This window comes from Callorhinus ursinus, unplaced genomic scaffold (genome assembly GCF_003265705.2).
Source record: "Callorhinus ursinus isolate GAN/ISIS: 27379988/994484 unplaced genomic scaffold, GSC_fseal_2.0 scaffold11, whole genome shotgun sequence".
Lineage (NCBI taxonomy): Eukaryota > Metazoa > Chordata > Mammalia > Carnivora > Otariidae > Callorhinus > Callorhinus ursinus.
In genome coordinates this window covers 59,398,106-59,418,334 of record NW_027397073.1, presented here as the reverse complement: position 1 = coordinate 59,418,334, position 20,229 = coordinate 59,398,106, and the positions used below count along the sequence as shown (strand labels likewise).

Here is a 20,229-nt window from a genome sequence, read left to right as displayed (position 1 = left end):
CAGGCCCATTTCTGAGCCCGGACACTTGCAGCCAGGCTGTGACACAGCATTTAGGGGAAGCCTGTGGGGCGGCCTGGCCCCTCAGCTCCAACAGCCTTGCTGGGAAGGGCGGACACCGGCAGTGGAGAGTGCGGGAACAGGTGGTCTTCTGGAGTGTCTGCTGTCTGAGTGATGGTGTTGGGCCAGAGAAGTGACTGGATCCTTCCTTCAAAGGAATAACCAATGCGTGATGGAAAATCGCTGGCCAGCATCCCAAGAAGAACATGAATATTCATAAAATATCAGAACTAGAAGGGGATTCAGTGAGTATCGTACTCATTTTCCTTATTTTCTTCCTGAGGAAACAGGGGCTCAAGGGGACAAGAGTGACATGCCCAAGGTAATGTAGCAAATAGTGAGTCTCTCAAGGCTAGAACTTTGGGTTTTTTTGGTTCTTAAGCCAGCTCATAGCTAGCTCAGATTTAGCGTGTATCAAAATAATCTGGAGAGCTTATTCAAAACACAGGTGTTTCAGGTCTTGCCCAAAATATTTCAATTTAGTGTAGCTGGGGTGGGGTTCCAGAGTCTTTGTTCATTTTGAGAACGACAACCCAAGTTCACACTGCCAAACTCAGACTTTGGAAAAAACTTTTCTCTCCTACATGAAATAGTGCCTTTCTGGGTGTTATACACAAACAATGAATCATGGAACACTACATCAAAAACTAATGTTGTAGTGTATGGTGATTCACATAACAATAAAAAATTAAAAAAAAAAAAAGAAAAGAAAATAGTGCCTTTCGAAGTCCCAAGAAAATATTGTAAAGGATAGCAAGGAAGGATTAGGTAAATATTTTAACAAAATGATAAAGAAGAGGAAAATGGTTCTCTCGAGTGTACTGACTCGTCCCAGAGCCCCCTGCAGCCACTGCATGTGTGTCAGAGCTGAAATAATGTACATGGACCAAGTTCCAACTGCTGCCCTCTCCTTTTAGGGTGATCAGAAAACACACTGACATGGATCGAAAACTGGAGAACTTGCAGTAACCGATGTCCATGGTTACACAATTCTTCCCAATAGCAGCCCCCAGAAGGGCCTCCAACACTTTGGGCCTCACACTAAAACATAAAACAGTGGTATATGGTAAGAGGATGTACGAAGAAAACCTTTGGAAATGACCCCTTTTTCTTTTGCAAATGACAAAAGGAAACATTCCTTTGAGGTCCTCGGTAATTCAGAAGCCACTTGGGTGGTATGTGCGCTTTAAAAAAGAATGAGACATCTGGCGCGGATTTCTCTTGATTACTATGTTCTATCTAAATTTCTTGCTTTCCATTCTGTTTCTAATGCTCTCCACAAGGAGCAGGGTCACGAGGAATAATTGGAAGCATGGGTTTCGGGATGAGATGGGGGTGTGTTCTCATGCTGGACCGCCATATTGGTGATCTTGGGAGATTCCATCTCTCTGGGTTTGCATTTCTCCACGTGTATTTCCAGTGGTGCCTACTGACATGTGGATATGATGATTCCAGGTAAGGTGTTCAATATGTGGTTCCTCAGGCCCAAACCCTTAGCACACTGTTGACTCTCACACCTTATATCCATCAGCAATTCCTGCAGCTCTACCTGTGTTTTGCTGTTTACCTTCTCCGCTGCCCCACCCTCGCCAAAGACCATCTTTCCTCCTCTGGGCTGTTGTAATGGTTTCCTAATTGGTCTTCCTTCTTCTGCCCTTGCCTTGCTCCTTCTGACTTCTCTCAGAACAGCCAGAGCACAGCACTCCTTTGCTCAAACCCTCCTCTGGCCTCAGTAAAACCAATCTTACCTACAGTACCTGCAGAACCCCACATATTTGCTCCATCCCCGCCCAAAGATGACTGTCCTCATCTCCCATTGCCCCCTCTCTTGCCTGCTCCTTTCAGCCACTTGGGCCTCCTCACTATTCCTCAAACTTACCAAACTCATTTCTACCTCAGGCCATTTGTACTTCCTGTTCCTTCTGCCTAGATCACTTTCCCTTCAGATATCAGCATAGTTCACTCTCTCACCTTTTAAGTGAGATATTCTCTGCAACCCTATTTAAAATTGCATCCCCACCCAACACTCTCTACTCTCTTTCCTCGCATTTTCCTTTTTAAGTTAGTGGTTATCACCACCTTTCACACGATAAATTTTGTGTGTTTGTCTTTTTGGCCACCCATTTCCTATCACATCATGGTTAATCTGGCACACAAATATTTGTTGAAGGAATAAATAACCCATAATTATTTTCATTTCAACAAGTTTAGATATGTCAGCAACAGACAAGTGTGGAATCCTTTAAGTGAGAAGGATTTTGGAGAAGTGAGTATTATCTGTAAGTTGTTTTATGGTGTGTCTGGAGTCTCACTACTTTCTGACTCTTTCCTTATTGATTAGCAGGACCCTATGGCCACAATTGTTAACAAGTAATTTAGTGATGATCTTTCTTATTTTTTTTTTAATATGTTGCTATTCGTTAGTTCTTTTGTATTATTCAGGACAGACCAGGTTACACTGAAATAACAAAGGAACCGTGAAATTTCAGTGACATCACACCATAGGCTTATTTCTCACTCATGTCCAACTTGGTGCAGGGGGTGTTCTGCTCCACATGGGCTCCCAGGGATTGAGGCTGGCAGAAACTCCACCATCTGGGACATCTCTGACTCAAGGAGATTAAGAAAGAGACTGCAGGCTCATGCTGGGGCTTTCTGCCTCAGCCCAGAAATGACACAAGCCTCTTGTGCTCCCATTTAATTGGTCAGATCTAGACATGTGGCTCCATCTAACTGCAAGGATGCTATGAAGTGTGGTCTCCTGTATGCACAGAGCAGAAAGGAGAATGAGGACTGCTGAACCCCAGTATTGCCCAGCACTGTTTTAATTAAGTAGAAAAGTTTAGGTGCTGTATCTAGGACTGACATGCAGTAATATTTTCATCTATTTGCTACCACCAAAGCAAAATACCATAGGAAGAGAATCTTATAAAAAATTAGCAAAAAATAACAATTATCATAGTTACATGAAACGCCAACATCCTTACTCAGTTTAAACTTGTATTTTCCACATATCCCTCTGTGGGCATTATTGAACAAACTTGTAACCTTTTAAGTTGTTTTTCTTCTTCATCATCTACTTAGCTGTACTAAAAGTTCTTCTGCTTCTGTAAATACCAACTACAAAGAATGGCCCCCACTGTGTAGGAAATGGGCCAGGGCGGGAGGGCCTGTGTTCCAGGCTCTATGCAAGGAACACTCACATGCTGCGTCCAACTTAACTCTCACTGTGACTCTGGGAAGGTGACGTTAGTTACCTCTGTGACTTACTCAGTGGCCACTGAATGATGAGACAGCCATGCTGGAACCAAAAGTCAAGTGTCTTGAACTCCAAGAGGACAAAATGCTAAGATAGAAGACTTATTTTCATAAACTAGGCAAATCTCAACTACACCAGGCAATGGCAGCTTCAACACCAGAAGGTTCGAAATGGAAGAGGTCTGGAAAGAACCATTTTGGTAGAAATTCCTTTTTTAAATGGATGATAAATTGAGCTCAGTGAGTGCCAGAGAGGGCCTGGATATTTTTATATACAGTGGGGCTGTTTCTTAAAAACGAACAAAAAGAAACTCTTGCTCTGTAACTGGTCAGGTCTGCAAATTATCTCAAACCTACTAATCATTGCCCCTGAGGCAATATGATTCTACAGAACAGAGAAATGGGTAAAAGGGGGCAGAGGATGCGTAACTGTCTCTTTTCATTCATTGAGCCAAATTATGTTGAGCTCTTGGCTCAGAGCCCACTTCCTCCATCTCATTCACTCCAGTATTTCAGAGAGATGGTACATGCACAGTGGAAAGGAGGAAGAGAGTCTCTAACTGCAAAACTCTGACCTTCTGGTTTCATTCTTAGATTCACCAAAAAGTCAGGGTTTTTGTTTTGTTTTGTTTTGTTTTCATTCCTATGTACCCAAGATATTCCCCTCAAATCCCCAGAACTCCTATCCACCTGCTTGATGTCAGTTAAACCAGAAAGTTTGGCCTTTTCTACCCTGTGGAGGGTATATCCTAAGGTTCTCTTTTTGAGGGTATCTCCTCCCTGAATCTAGGTGCGTGGGAATTCAGCTTTGCCCTATCACCCCCTGCTCCACAGCCTTACCTGGCCACCTGAGCCATACCACAGAGCTCTGGTGGATACTGACTCCCTGATGCAAAAGTGAGCTCTGGGCGTGTGGTGGGGAGGAGGTTTAACGTCATTTTACACCGACCAGAAGAATCTGAGAGTAGTTGCCAAGGTCTGCTGTTATCCTCTCTCCCTAACATGGGGTCTCGTGTTGGGAGGAACTGTTGGGAGGGAGGGAGGGAAATTATGTTCACAGAAGCCCCAAGGTCAGTTGATATGCACAGCTCTGTCGCACGGTGCTCTGTGTTGCGAGGTGGTATGGGAAGCAGGCTGAGGGCTTTGTGAGCAGACTTGGACATGGAGTTTTAAATAGTGCCTTCACTTAAACTCAGGAATGTGGGAATGCTGGGGGCTGCAACACAACCTAAAACTCTGAGTAGGCTGGATCGTTAATGTGTGTGTCTCTAGGATAGAAGATGGAGATGTTGTTGCTATTCATTAGTTCTTATGTGAAGATGGAGAACCTTACGTGTGGGATTCCTGAAGATAATTTACTTCTGTTTTGATAGATGCTGAAACTTGGAACATCTATCCTTCCTCTTCTTTAGGGCCAAGTCCTAGCCCAAACCACCTAATAGAGCATATACAGTTCATATGACTCTTGACCAAAGGAGCAGATGGGGTGGTCCTGACATTGACAACTCAATTTCCTATCAGGATTATCTTTGCCTGGAACACCGAACTGTGGAGGAAGTTTTGAGATGCATGCAGGTGCTGCTGCCTGTGTGTGCCTCCACGGGCAAAGAGAGGCAGGAGGTCAGCACCTGGCTATCCCCTTGCCAGGTACCAGTAAGGGACATGGGAAGCAGGAAGGTGGCTCTGGCTTAAAGCCCCACTTTTGCAGGACAGGAGCCTGGGGAGGCCAAGAGCCCTTTGAGGAGGCCTGTGGGCCTCCAACAAGGAGGCCACAAATGTGTTTGTTTGTTTCCCACCCCTAGAAGCCGGCAGCTTGGGAAACTGCCTGGGTGTGGAGGACAGGTTGTGAGCCGGGGCCCAGCATCACTCCGGACCTATCCATTGTGTTTCTGTTTCTGCCGTGTTGTTCTGTGTGTGATGTTTTTGTTTTGTTAGAGTGTGTGTTTGGTTGTTTCTTGAGACTATACGAGCACTGGCGGCATCAGGATGTCCTGTGAGCAGGCCCGTGAATCTGTGCAGCAACACCGCACATCACGTCCTAGAAACCAGCCATCCTTAGATGGACCTCTGAAAAACCCCAAACCACAAACCCTTGTGATGAGTTCATTTTAGACTTAGAGAGGAAATGCAAAAATAGGTCAAAGAGTGTTTACAACTCCTCACTCCCTTCCCCTGGTGTTCAGACCTCACCTAACCATGGTAGCATTATGAAGAACAGAATTTAGCAGTGGCACAAGATATTAACCAAACCGCCAGCTCACTGGAAATTCAGCCATTTGCACTGATGTCCCCCTTCAGCCCCTTGCATGCAGTTGTGGTTGCCTCCCAAATCCCCTCCACATTCCTCTCATAGGTCAGAGATAACTTGTTTCTCAGAAATTAACTCTTGGAAAAGAGAAATTCTCTCCCAATTCACCAGGAAAGAGTTCTTTGTTCCATTTAAATTATCTTTTGCTTGTTGATAAGCACTCATGTCTCACTGGACAGAGGCTAGTAACAGAGACTTCTCTGCTTCACACTTCCTGGGCACAAAATAACCTTTGGGTTCAATGCCAACTCCCATTGCTGCATGATTTCATGGCTCCTCTTGACCCTGAAAGGCAGGTTGCCTAGTGATTTCTTGTGCAAAATGACAATTTTCTTCTCATTCTTGAGTGGGAGCATATTTACTCGAGCTGTTTGCTCTTCTCTCTTAACATTTTCTCTTCCAGCTTACTGAAAAGTCAATCCTCAGTGCTTTTCCTGCTCCTTTGAAAGCCCCCCCTTTTTTTTCTCAGGGAGCTTCTGAGACTTTGCCTTTAGCCGTTAGCAGGTTTCTCTTATGGTCCTGGCTATGGTTTCCTTTTTTATTAGCACATCTTTTTTTTTTTTTTTTTGTGAGGCACAACAGGAACTAACATGGGCTAAGTGCATTTTATTATCCAAAATTCCATTGCATGGGGACAGCTCTCTTTTCCAAGACTTGCCTAAAACTCAGATGTCCTGGAAATGAAAACAACTTGCTGTGGATTTCACACTAATGTGAAAATGACCACTATCCCGTCCTCCTTAGAGGAGAGATTTTAATGGGGAAGAATAAAGACATGGTCAGAGGGCTCACTAGTTAGTCGAGCTGCTTGATAGGGTGGAAGGGCTGACCCAGCAGGCTGGGCATCAAAGGCAGTGGAAGGATCTGGCAACTCAGATGTCTGACTTCGGGAGACTGGGGGCTCTCACATCCAGCCATGCTGCCCACACACTCTGGTTCCTTGCTCTCCCCAGGGGCAGGTTGTGACTTGGCTTCCACAGCGGTGGGCTGAGTGTCACCTGGGATTCATCCCACCTGCATCTTTGCTTTGAACTCCTCTTCCCTACATGGCTGCAATGGCAGGAGGGGTGGTTGAAATCATAAAGCGGACTTTCTGTTGGTAGGCAGGGCATACTGATGGTAAAGCTAAAAACAAATTGTTGAGTGCAGACAGGCCTGGCAGCAGGAGAGAGAATGCTTTGTCTGTCATTCATAAGAGCCAAAGAGGGGAGCAGGCAGAGGGTGAGGGAAGACTGTGGGATGGGCAGCTGCGTGTTTCATGGGTGGTGGAGATCTGACCCTCAGGCCACACGGAGGACCCCTTGCACTCACAGAGGTGGCTCCCTAAGGGTGCTGGTGGGTATAGTCTGGGAAGGCCACCTGTAGGACTCCTAAAACATGGACAGCAAAAAGAAGAAAATAAAAATGAAAAACATTTGATTTGAAAGAATTTAATGTTTATTATCAAAGCACACTGATAAAGTTGTCCTGGGGAAAAAAAAACCCAGAATTTTGCTGCATTTCCAGGCCAGAGCCCCTACAGATTCACCTGACAGTGTTGTCTCTGAGGACACTGGAGTCTTCTGTATGCCCTGGCAGGGACAACCGTGGCTGGGTCTCATGACCACAGGAGTGGGGTAAACCATTACTAGGGCCACTTGGAACAGGAGTCAAGGAAAGCAATTGAGGCCTTTGGCGATGGTAGAGAGCAGATCCGGGTTGGAGCATAGACTGAGCATTGTATATATCCATTGCAAAATCTCCGTTTGGGTGGTCCTGTTATAGTGTAGTGGATGATACTACCAGATCCAAGGGTTGTAATGAGGACTGAGTGGAATCATAAATATGACACGCTCAACCAAGCCTCAGGCACACAGGGATTGTTTAGTGCATTTTGGCTCATGCCATCGGTATCAAGCCAGAGGCATACGAAACAATCAACACCATGTGTGCAAGCATGTATGGGCAAATGTGTGCGTGTGTGCACGTGTGTGTGCATATGTGTGCCTGTGTGTATGTTGCATGAGTGTGTGCATATGTGTGTGAAAGGTGGCCAAGATGAGAACAGAATTAAGCAATGCCTTTGAACCATGAATCAACGGTTCTATTGTTTCTCCACACTCTGTGTCAAACTGGGCTGTCGCAATTCCCTCAATTGTACATCCACCTAATTTTCTATATTTTTCACGGTCTAACAAAAGTTGTGTAATTGATCATCTCTGTAGTTTTGAAATGATAATATCGTGTCCTTTCAGGCTGGAAATCAGACATACTCTCCACTGTAGCTGTAGCCCGAGACTGGAGAAACCCTTTCTATTAAGTTCACGCTCTTGAGATCGCCTGAGAGATGGTGACACTCATGAGGAAGCAAAGGGGAGACCACTGAAGTGGGACGAAGACAGGTAGGATTTGGTATTTCTGCGCAGAAATCCATTAACATGGCTTTTCGTGCTGTGGCCTTGCCAGGATGCGGTTTGACAGAGAGCTCTCTGGCCCGGCTATGAGGCTGCCCCTCAGATGCCCTGGAGCAAGTGGTGGGGCCTGATGCAGCCAGTGCCGAGCGGGTACAGGTGGCCCCTCAGCAGCGAGTCTCAGAGACACCCCCTTCCGTGGGAGCAGGGTGGGGAAGTGTGCTTCGCGCCCACTCACACCAGGAGAGGCTACAGCTCCTGATTGCTGGGGAGGAAAGCAATGGAACTTACCCGAGTCCTCAATACATCTTCTTACAGGGTTCCTTTATGTCTAAAATCTCCAGAATGCACATTTCATTCCTCCTCACAATGCTTTCATCTAAATATTTCTTTGAGGCTAGGAATAAGAGTTCTTTAGAAACACAGCGGTGTGTGTATGTGACATTCTGTTCCTAGCATTCGGTGTGGAAAATCTCCATTCCGGCTCTGTGTATTGTTTGGTTGTTTTTAAATACCATATTTCAAATTACATTATGAAAGAGCAATAGAGAACAGGCAGAGATGGATAAACCATATAGTAAATACCCTTGTTACCTGTAACACTTTCAGGCAATGAGCCATAGGTCCGTGTTCTCTAAAGGATCATGCTTCCCTGGGTTTGTTCTCTGTGCTATAGGATCTTGCTCTGAAGGGTCCTCAGGATTTACCCAGTTCAGTTCAAGGTAGAACAGTCCGGGAGGAGGCTAAGAGTATAGCACACACGGTTGAGCTCATGGACTCTGAGCTTGGGTCCAAATCCTGCTCCTGACCCCTCCAGCCCTCAGTCTCATTAGCCACGAAAAAAACAAGATAAGGACAACAATAGTCCTTGCCTCCCAGGGCTTTACAGGGATTAAATGAGCTCAAATTTGTGAGCTCTATGTAGTGTTTGTTATGACTCAGGACTGCCTGAGCACAGGGCAAGAATTTGTTGGAAATGACTTTAACTCATCTTCCACAAGGAGAAATACAAATCTCTTTATTTCTTCATCTACTTACATACAATGAACATAAAGGCTACACAGTGAGTTCACGTATGCAGGTCCACAACCTTGTCGTTGAAAGACTATTGATGACCCTTATCAATCATGGCCAAGAGAATAATTTCTTATCCATCTTCTCTTCCAGCCCCAGAGGACTTTCTCTTGTGTGCCTGTATCTCAGCAGTCCATTCTTGCTCCATTCAAAATGCTAAGATAGCTGCTTCCTGCTCCAGCATCCCTACTATTAGCCATAGCAAGCTAGTGGCCAGGCATGAACTTGCAAAAAGCACATTAAGAACTGAATGTTTGGTAATGAATTTTCACAAAAGGAATGATTTTCCTCCAATTATCACTGTGTCTTGTTTACCACTGTATTTCCACCTAAGCACAAATAAACAGAATAAAGCAAATGTATACATGAATAGAAAATGGTCGTCCTCTGACTGCTGGTTGTGGGAACACCCACATGCTGCTGCAGTCATGTCACTTTCTAACCAGAGAGTTCTGTGGCCATTCTCTTGATTTAATACATGTTCTACTGTAATCAGTATACTCTATATACTATATGCCACTTGAAGTTCTAGCAATCTGGGGACCTCTCCCCTAACCCCGAACTAAACAGCATAAGACCCTTCCTTTGTAATATCATGAAATATGCTCCCCCTCTCAGTAAATGTGCCTAAGAGAATTTTTACTTTGCCCATTCACTTCAATAGTAACCCTGTATCAATGGCAATGGCTACGTGGAAATGTTTGCTTTTTTTTTTTTTTTTAACAAAGCTCATATATTGCTTTTATAATTTAAGAAGAAATGCATCAGTGGAAAAAGTGGAGGGAGATGTGATTGTGATTTTGGAGCCATGTCACTGTTGTTATTAACTCATCTTAGCGTCCACTAGCAAATGAACAACAGAGTCCATGTCTGTCTTTAGTGTCAGTGACATGGGTCTCAATTCTTAATGCCACAGCACAATGTCAATTGATTTTCAAGGTGGCAACCTGGTTATCTAATTACGTTCAAACTCTTCCAAGTCAACACTCTTCAGAAAAAGATCTAAACTCTTTAAAACTTTTGATATTAGTGTGATTTATGCCTTATGTTTGATTTTTTTATAGACAGAAAATATAGTGTCTATTAAATAAACTCTATTGTAAGTCCACTGGGCTCAGTAGTTAAGATTTAACTATGTAGACAATATTTTTGAAATGCTATTGCATGCAAGTATTATCTTACATTTTATCCTATTTTTATAAGAGATATTCAGCCAAACATACCCACATGTACCCTCTTAGCCATATACATAAGTACTTCATCAAAATGTTATGATTGTGATTTTTAATAGTACCATATTTTACCCAACTTTAGAGGAGGCAATTTCTTACATGACCAGTGAATTATTATAACACCATTTAAATACAGAAAATGTTATTCTCATATATGTTAAAATTCCTTAGTGTAGTGGGTGAACTTGAGGGCTCTGACATTGAAACACCCGACATTGAAACATCATGGTTATCAATTAGGATCAAGTTCAGCTACCTATAATAGAAAAGCTCAAAAGGATAAAGGCATAAACAAGATAGGAATTTATTTTTCTTTCAGAGAGAAACCTAAAGGAAGATATTCCAGGGCTCTACAATTATTTACTACCCAGGCCCCTTGCTAACCTCCACATTACACTCTCTAGAGCCTGACCTGCATCTTAAGGGTATAAGATGGCTGTGGGAGCTCTGGCTACACTATCCATATTCCAGGCTATGCAATGGAGAAATCAGCAAAATGGCAAACACCTCCTTTTTTAAAAGACTCCTGGAAGTCCCACACAATACCTCCTCCTACACATCATTTTCTAAATGTTGGTCATAGGGCTGCATCTAGCCATGAGGAAGGCTGAGAAATGCATAATTTTAGGAGGGAACAATATAATCTAATATCTTGGGCTGAAAAAATACCCCATCTACTAGTGAGATTATATGGTAGGATTTAAGGAAGATGTTGATTACTGAGACTCAGCCATTCAAGTACGGATTTATTTAGAGGAGATGTTCCTCCAGGCCACACAGAAGTCCTGGGATCAGCGTGTATTTGTCGATGAACTTATCCGATCTCATCTAAAAGACACGGAACTGTACACTTTAAAAGGGCGGGTTTTTATGGCATGAGAGTAATAACTCATTACAGCCATTAGTAAAATGAAAAGAAGGAAGAGTGGGAGAGAGGGAGGGGGAGAGAGGGAGGGAAGAGGGAAAAGAGGAAGGGAGGGAGGAAGGAAAGAAAGAAGGAGGGAGGAAGTTACTGAAGTGTAGCTGAGCCTGTTGAACAGCCTGAGCCGAGCTCTGTTCTCTCTGCTGAAGGGAGATGAAAAGTGTTCAAGTTACTTTAGAGACAGCCCAGCATGTCCTAACAGACAAGGGACTTGAAAAAGCCGTACCCTGGGGGGGGGGGGGGGGCGTGTTTCCATCATTAAAGGAGCACAAGGGGCTCCAGGGATTCTGGGAATGTTCTGTGTCTGAGTTTGGGGTCAGTTTCATGAGGTCCTTACATGCTAAAACCCCTCAGGGGGTACATGTGTGATTTGTTTGCTTTTCTTTGTTAGACCTCAATAAAATTTGCTTTAAAAAACCAGAGGTCACGCTGTTACCTTTGACTTTCAAAGGACGGAGCTTTCTAACAAGTTAAGTCCAAGTGCAGTGTGGAGAAGCTCAAGAGAGTTACGAGTGCAGCAGTTATACCTGGAAGAGCCACGGCTTCAAGGGAAGAGAGAACAAGAGGCCGAGGGGCCGGTGAGCCTCAGGAGGCAGGCCAGGGCCTTGGCTCAGCATCTGAGGGCGGACCCCTCTGACAGGCAAGCTTGGTTTTGCACATGCTCAGAATACAAGGCCGGAAGCAAGCTTTTCCCAGTCTCCTTGCAAGGTTACGAGGGCCGAGAAGGCAGGGCCCCCCCACACACCTTGTCCTTCGCTGTGTCTGCAGTTCCCGCCACTGGCTGCACACAGTACACACTCTTTTAAGTGAATACATGAATTTTTGTTCACTGATCCCCACGTTCACAGCACAGGTACTTTCCCATCCTCGCTGGAGACGAGAGTGTCTTGTTCGTGACAGTGAATGTGTCACGAACATTCACGCCTCGGTGCCTGGCAAGACAGGGGCCCCAGCAGGATCCAGGGCCACTTGGTCTCCCATGTGGAAAAGTGAGTGCATGTGGCCAGACAGATGTTCCTTATGCAACACGGCCACACGAAGGAAAGTGGCTAACCATACAGAAGACACTAGGCACAGAGGACATCAAATGTTGCGAAAGTAGCCCCTTTTAGGGGCTTTGCCAAATTAGTCACAGACCACCTGTTGCGGGCCTGCAGCATGAGGACCAGCTCTCCGGAACAAAGGCCTTTATCCCTCTCTCCTTTGGTGTCTGAGCTCCCACACACAAGGAGTTCATGGTTGGGGGACTGGGCTCCTCCTGGCTGGCTTTACCTGGAACATTACCTTGCATGGTGAACTCCCCGGAGACAGATGGCACAGTGTGCCCTGGTCAAGTTCACATTTAGGAATTGTTAATCCAAGGTCATAGACACCACATAAGTGGGCCTTCCCTATGAATTTGAAGATCTTAAGAAACTACAGCTTTGAGACTTGAACTTCCTTTCATGACTTCCATCTCAAACATAGACTAGTCTGCATTTCTTCTCTGAAGCTATTTGCATTCCCAACCAAAACACAAGGTTCCTGAAAACTCTTTTCAATTAACTTTCCAAAGGGTGAGGCTAGTGGTCTGAGCAGTGCAGAGGATGGGCAGGACAGAGTTTTGGCCCTGACTCTCAGCTGGTTCATGTGTGACCTGGGCCAAGTCTCTTTCCTTCCCCGTTAGCAAAGATCCACAGTCTAAATGATGAGGAAGCCCAGACCCCCCACCGTCCCTTTCAGTTACAACTGTAAATGGTCCAGAACTGCCCTACAACCTGCTAGAATCCAAGTTACCAGACTCTAAATCTGGAGAGCTTAAAGATATGAGCTGTGCTCAAGTATGCATAATAAAACCTCGTTATGTTATTCTCCAGGGGCAAGAGCAACAATGATTTGGTAGAAGTTATTCAGGAAAAGATCTGGCCAACTAGAAAAATCTTTCTCTAAAAACAGATATGAAATTGGCCAGCTTGTCCTAGGAGGTAGGGCATGACTCATGAAGGCAAGCCTATGAGGAGTCATCAGCACTTGCCAGAGATGCAGCACTGGGTTTTCGAGAAAAGAGTGAGTCTGGATTAAGACCCACCTGGGTCTGACTCTTGACTCTAAGACTGACATAAGCATGTGACCTTGGACAAATTATTCAACCTCTCTGAGACTCAGGTTTCTAGGATATAAAGTAGAAATGATGATGATAGTTGTCCAGGGGTCCTTGGAAGGTGAAGGACGGAATGCTTTAGTGCAGTAGAGGACACGTGGTAGGGGGCAGGGGATACGCCTTCAGCTCCAAGGGCAAGTCTCATCAGTAAAGTTTGTTTGTTTGCCTGTTTTAAGAAAGGGAGGCTTAAATATGTTTTTAAAGAGAGGGGCAGGATTTTAGTCCAAAGGGAGCTGGTCTGAGGAGAACGTACCCCTTGGCGGAATCATGGGAGGGAAGGGCAGAGGTGGAGGAAGGAGGTTCTGTGCAGGGCAGTCCATCAGCACCAGCTCCTCCTTTCACCCATGCTTTTCTGCTAACAACCTCTTCCCCGCCCACTGCCACCCCCTGCATGTCTTCCTGCTCCTGCACCTCCAGTAGAGATGAGAACTGCCTGACTGACCAAGCATTGGGTCTTCTGAGTATCTTTTGTGTTTTTATTAAGCAAAAGCCATATTATTTTCCGATGAAATGTCATTTTTGTGTCACACAATATGCTCAGCTCAGTGTCACCAAGGTGAATAAAACCATGAGCCAGCAGAGCCTCAGATCAACTCCTGCAAGCAAGGTCAGTGGTCCCTATCCTGACCACCCTCAAAGATTTTACTTTGCCCCCATGAGGCCCAGAGTTGAGTTGGGAAAATGAGGTGGGAATGCATTAAAAAATCAACAAATGTGTAAGGCAATGCACGGCAAGTGCAAAATGAGTGGAGACTCACAGGGCCACAGAAACTCCTCAAAATGAAAGGAGACCTTCATGGACTGGGGAGGATGGAGAATAATCCAGAACGGTCTCACTAAGGTCCCAAAGCATGAGGAGGTGTAAAGAGGTGGGCGGGGAACTCAGAAGAAGGAGACAATTGAAGGTGAGATGGTGAACACATAAATGGACAATACTTCTAGTACACAAAATTAGCGGCCATATCCAAACTCTTGGCCCATTTCGAAGCTCTGAAAGATCCCCCCAGGTCCTCTCAGCCATATGTAACCATCTATTGGGCTTCCTGACTCACCTTAATGAGCGCAGGGTGCTGCTCACCGTGGCCACATAGCTCCCACCCACGATGGCCTGGAGAACCACAAGAACCTACAACACTTACCGTATTTCCAGTGTTTTATCTCAGCCATGGACATTTTCCTGCTTCAAAGACATCCGCTAGGTTTTGGAATCATAAGATCTGAGAAGGGGTTCAGGAGTAAGATCTTGATTCCAGTCAAATATCTACCACATAGCCGTGTGCAAACTGGGTGGGCCACCCCCAGCTCTGAGCTTCCCTCTCCTCACCTGTGAAACAGGTGAAACCACCCTGGGCCAGCCACCTCCCACTCAGGGTTATGGGGAACGTGAGACAACATGGCACCAGAAATGAATGCTATTGTGCACTAGCTCACAGATTCTCAAACACTCCTAAACCCTTGAGTACCGCGAAGCATCTCAGGGGTAAAGGAGCCAAACAGGGTGAACCCCAGCTACAGCCTACAATTCCAGCAGCCTTGTTTTGGGTTGCTATATACATAAAGGTTTTACATTTATGCTTGCACTTTAAGGAAGAATACTATCCATTAGGGGGAAATCTTTTCTAAGTTATTAGTAAAGTTTAATCTTTAATCTCCTCATTTTATAGGAAGGAAAACTGAAGCCCAGAGAGGTTGCTCAGTCTTCCCAGGGACACACAGTGGCAGAGGTAAGATCAGAGACCTTGTCTAATGCTCTTGCTTCTGTGCTTTGTCCACTACTTTGTTATTGGTGCACCAGATGCTGGAGTGTTCTATGAACAAACAAGAGAAAACAACAACTCCAAAGTCCCTGCCCCATGGTGTAGGTATACCCCTACAAAGGAACAGCAGTGTGGTTTATAAACCACAACTCACCCCCAAGACAATGGAGCGACTCCAGAAAGTTGGAGGCGGAGCTGCTGAGCTCACGTGGTGGGCATGTGGACGAGGCTCTGCCACGTGGCTAGGACACACTCTCCAGCATGTCTTGCTTCCAGCTCTTTGGCATGTATAGCCGCTGCCTAGCAAACAAACAGCACCAGTAACACCATCCTTACTTCATCACCTGCATACTTCAGGCCATTCGAGCAGATGTACTCATCAAAACAAAAGTGGCATTAATTTTCACCAACATTCTCCCTTTCCACCCCCCACCCCCCACCCCCCATTCCCCAAAGGACTCAAATTCCTCCTTCCGGCAAACTCAGTTCTATTGGGTTCAAGACTAAAGTTCAAACTCCAGATTACCATTTGGTAATACATTTGGAAAATCATCTCATTCACAAACAATTGAGGTTTTATGAGATAGTGTGTGTTGTTAAAAACATCCCAGTATTTTTAAGGAGGAAATTCCAGAAATTCTATTTTTTCTTCATTCTTATCTGATATTTCTTGTTTTCTACAGGATGTGAAGGTTTTCTCCTTGGAATATTTAAGAGGAAATATGCATACGAAATATGTCAAGCCATGACATCAATGTGTACCAAGGTCTGAGAAATGGTCCCTGATCTCAAGTGGCTTCCAAGCTTAATGGAAAGGTATGATACCATAGATAGTTGCATATTTCTATATACATGCATATACAGGACTTGTGTGTTTGTGTGTGTCTGTGCATGTTTATATGTGTATATGTGCATGTGTATGTACATGTATGTGCTGTGTGTCTCTGTATATGTGTATAGGTGTATTCATGTATGTGCATGTCCCATCAGTTCTGCTTGCTGTAGAGGATCTAAGGCCATCACTGTCCAGAACAGGAAGAATTAGTGTGGTCCTGAGAGGCAGCGGTGCCTGCACAAGGACCTGGAGGTAGATTGGGAAATACAGATGAGAGTGTTCTAAGCCAAGAAAATAAGTGAACCTAGACACAAAGACAGGACCAGGGGCCTACAGGGTCCAAGGGGGATTTTGTATGTGAATGAATCTTCTAGAACTGATTCCAGGATCGGAACCAGAACTGGAGCTTTGTCTAATGACATCCATAAGCAGAAGATCAGAAATTAAAAGGATTAAATCAGCACAAAGCCTACTGGTATTATGGGCAAGTCTTCATTCACTGCCTGGGGGAGGTACACATGATTTATACCCAGGGTTGGAGGTACAGGGTCCGATCCCAGCCTCCAAAGTTGCATCGAAAGAGCCTCACCTGGCTATGTGAAGGGGGACATGCCCGTACCTGGGGCTCACCAGCCACAGAAGCACAGACTTCCCTCATTTTGTCTTCAGTAAAAGAAACCCAGGAGCAGAAGGGAGCAAGATGGCGGAGGAGTAGGAGACCTGGATTTCGTCTGGTCTCAGGAATTCAGCTGAATAGGGATCAAACCATTCTGAATACCTACGAACTCAACAGGAGATTGAAGAGAAGAATAGCAGCAACTCTCTGAACAGAAAAGCGACCACTTTCTGGAAGGTAGGACGTGCGGAGAAGTGAATCCGAGGCGATATTCGGGAGGATAGATGGCGGGGGAGGGGCCTCCGTCGGCCGCTTCTGGCAAGTGCTAGAACCGCGGAGCACAAAATCGGACCTTTTAGAAGCCAGCTCCGCTGAGGGATGTCGCTCCAGTGGCTAAGCTGGTGGTGGACCCTCGCGGGACAGTGTGGTCTCAGGACCCTCGGGGTCACAGAAAGACCAGGGGTGCCTGAGTGCGGCAGAGCTCCCAGGTATCGGAGCGGGGAAGCTGGCTGCAGAGACGGAGCCGAGGCGCGGGCTCTCAGCTCGGGGTTGCCATAAACTGTGATCCGCAGCACAGTCAGGCCACTGCTCCTCCAGCAGGGACCCAACAAGCGGCAGATCCAGGGACACTCCCCTTCCTCCTCCGGGAGGAGCAGCGCGGGAACGCACCGCAGGGATCTGCTGGGTTTGGAGACTCCACACTGAGTCGGGTGCCGGAGATAGAAACGCTCGGTCACAGGCCGGGTGAGCACGGAGTGTGGCCGGAGACCGGGGAGACGGGAGTGACTGCTTTTCTCCAGGGGCACACTAAGGAGCGGGGCCTCGAGTTCTCAGCTCCCCCAGGAGGAGATTGGGAGGTCACCATTTTCACTCTCGATCTCCAAAGTTATACCGAGAGCTTGCAGGGAACAAAAGCTCCTGAGAGCAAACCTGAGCAGATTGCTTAGCCCTGAACCGGCAAGGGCGGGGCAATTCCGCCTCCAGCAAAGACATTTGGGAACCACGGCAACAGGCCCCACCTCCAGAAGTTCAGCATGAACAGCCAGCCAAGACCAAGTTTACCGATCAAGGAGAACGGGAGAACTCCAGCGCTAGGGGAATACTGCACATAGAATTCATGGCTTTTTTACCATGATACATTAGTTTTTCAAAGTTAATTTAAAAAAAAATTTTTTTTAATTTTTCTTTTTCCCTTTTTCAACCAACATCTTATCAATCCCTTTTAAAAAATTTTTTTTTTATTTTTCATTTTCAGAGTCATATTCTATCCCCTCATAATAGTTACCCTTATTTTTGGCATATGTATATAAGTTGTTCTCTCTTTAAAATTTTGAGATACCGTTTCTTCTAACAGATCAAAATATACCCTAAATCACTAGTGTATGGCTTTCTTCTAGTCTTCTGCCTGATCACATTCTCTCCCTTTTTTCTTTTTAAATCTTCTTCTTTCTTTTTTCAAACAACTTCTTATCTTATCAATTCCTGTTATAAAATCCTTTATAATTTTCACCTTTACAATCATATTCCATTCCTTCATTGTACCAACCCTTATTTTGTACATATATGTCTTTCTTTAAAATTTTAGGAGGTGCTTTCTTCTAACAGACCAAAATACACCCAAAATCTAGTGTGTGGCACTGACGTATGCACTAGCCTGATCATATTTGATCATATTCCGTTTTTTTTGTTTTGTTCTGTTTTTGTTCTTATATTTTTCTTTTTCATTTTTTTCTCTTTCTTTTTTCTTTCTTTTTCTTTCTTCTCCCCTGGTTTCAGTCTTTTCTGATTTGTTTAGAGTATATTTGCTGGGGACATTGCTAACCTGTTAGCATTTTGTTCTCTCATTCATCTATTCTCCTCTGGACAAAATGACAAGATGAAAAAAATCACCTCAACAAAAAGAACAAGAGGTAGTACCGTCTGCCAGGGACCTACTCAATATGGACATTAGTGCGATGTCGGACCTAGAGTTCAGAATCATGATTTTAAAGATACTAGCTGGGCTTGAAAAGAGCATGGAGGTTATTAGAGAAATGCTTCCTGGAGAAATAAAAGAACTAAAATCTAACCAAGTCAAAATCAAAAAGGCTATTAATGAGGTGCAATCAAAAATGGGGGCACTAATTGCTAGGATAAATGAGGCAGAAGAGAGAATCAGCAATATAGAAGACCAAATGATGGAAAATAAAGAAGCTGAGAAAAAGAGAGATAAACAACTACAGGATCACGAGGGCAGAATTCGAGAGATAAGCGATAGGACAAGACAAAACAACATTAGAATAATTGGGATCCCAGAAGAAGAAGAAAGAGAGGGTAGGAAGGTATATTGAGCAAATTATAGCAGAGAACTTCCCTAATGTGGGGAAGGAAACAGGCATCAAAATCCAGAAGGCACAGAGAACTCCTCTCAAAATCAATAAAAATAGGTCAACACCCCGACATCTAATATTAAAACTTACGAGTCTCAGAGACAAAGAGAAAATCCTCAAAGCAGCTCAGGAGAAGAGGTATGTAACCTATAATGGTAGAAACATTAGGTTGGCAACAGACCTATCCACAGAGACCTGGCAGGCCAGAAAGGACTGGCATGATATCTTCAGAACACTAAATGAGAAAAAATATGCAGCCAAGAATACTATATCCAGGTGGGCTGTCATTGAAAATACAAGGAGAGATGAAAAGCTTCCAGGAGAAACAAAACCTAAAGGAATTTGCAAACACGAAAGCAGCCCTCCAAGAAATATTGAAAGGGGACCTCTAAGCAAAGAGAGAGCCTAAAAGCAGCATAGACCAGAAAGGAACACAGACAATATACAGGAACAGTCACCTTACACGCAATACAATGGCACTAAATTCATACATCTCAATAGTTACCCTGAATGTAAATGGGCTAAATGCCCCAATCAAAAGACACAGGCTATTAGATTGGATTAAAAAACAAGACCCATCAATATGCTGTCTGCAAGAGACTCATTTTAGACCCAAAGACACCCCCAGATTGAAAGTGAGGGGGTGGAAAACCCTTTACCATGCTAATGGACACCAAAAGAAAGCTGGGGTGGCAATCCTTATATCAGACAAATTAGATTTTAAACCAAAGACTGTAATAAGAGATGAAGAAGGACACTATATCCTACTTAAAGGGTCTATCCACCAAGAAGATCTAACAATTGTAAATATCTATGCCCCTAACATGGGAGCAGCCATTTATATAAGGCAATTAATAACAAAAGCAAAGAAACACATTGACCACAATACAATAAGAGTGAGAGCCTTTAACACTTCCCTGACTGAATGGACAGATCATCTAAGCAAAAGATCAACAAGGAAATAAAGACTTTAAATGAAACACTGGACCAAATGGACTTCACAGACATATTCAGAACATTCCATCCCAAAGCAACGGAATACACATTCTTCTCTAGTGCCCATGGAACATTCTCCAGAATTGATCACATCCTATGTCACAAATCAGTCTCAATTGGTACCAAAATATTGGGATTATTCCCTGCATATTTTCAGACCACAGTGCTTTGAAACTAGAAGTCAATCACAAGAGGAAAGTCGGAAAGAACTCAAATACATGGAGGCTAAAGAGCATCCTACTAAAGAATGAATGAGTCAACCAGGAAATTAAAGA

General features: G+C 44.5%; 1 long non-coding RNA gene across 4 annotated transcripts; it reads left to right on the top strand.

Annotated features, from left to right (window-relative positions):
• Positions 1-46: 46 nt before the first annotated feature.
• Positions 47-16,807, top strand: LOC112835153 (uncharacterized). 4 transcript variants are annotated; one of them, XR_012380086.1, is made up of 7 exons: positions 47-302; positions 975-1,123; positions 7,858-8,004; positions 9,181-9,304; positions 15,046-15,105; positions 15,822-15,954; positions 16,643-16,807. It is a non-coding gene; the product is annotated as an uncharacterized lncRNA (long non-coding RNA). The 4 variants fall into 4 exon arrangements; XR_012380087.1 differs by lacking the exon at positions 975-1,123 and having other exon boundaries at positions 49-302; XR_012380085.1 differs by lacking the exons at positions 47-302; positions 975-1,123 and adding an exon at positions 1,130-2,323.
• Positions 16,808-20,229: the final 3,422 nt, after the last annotated feature.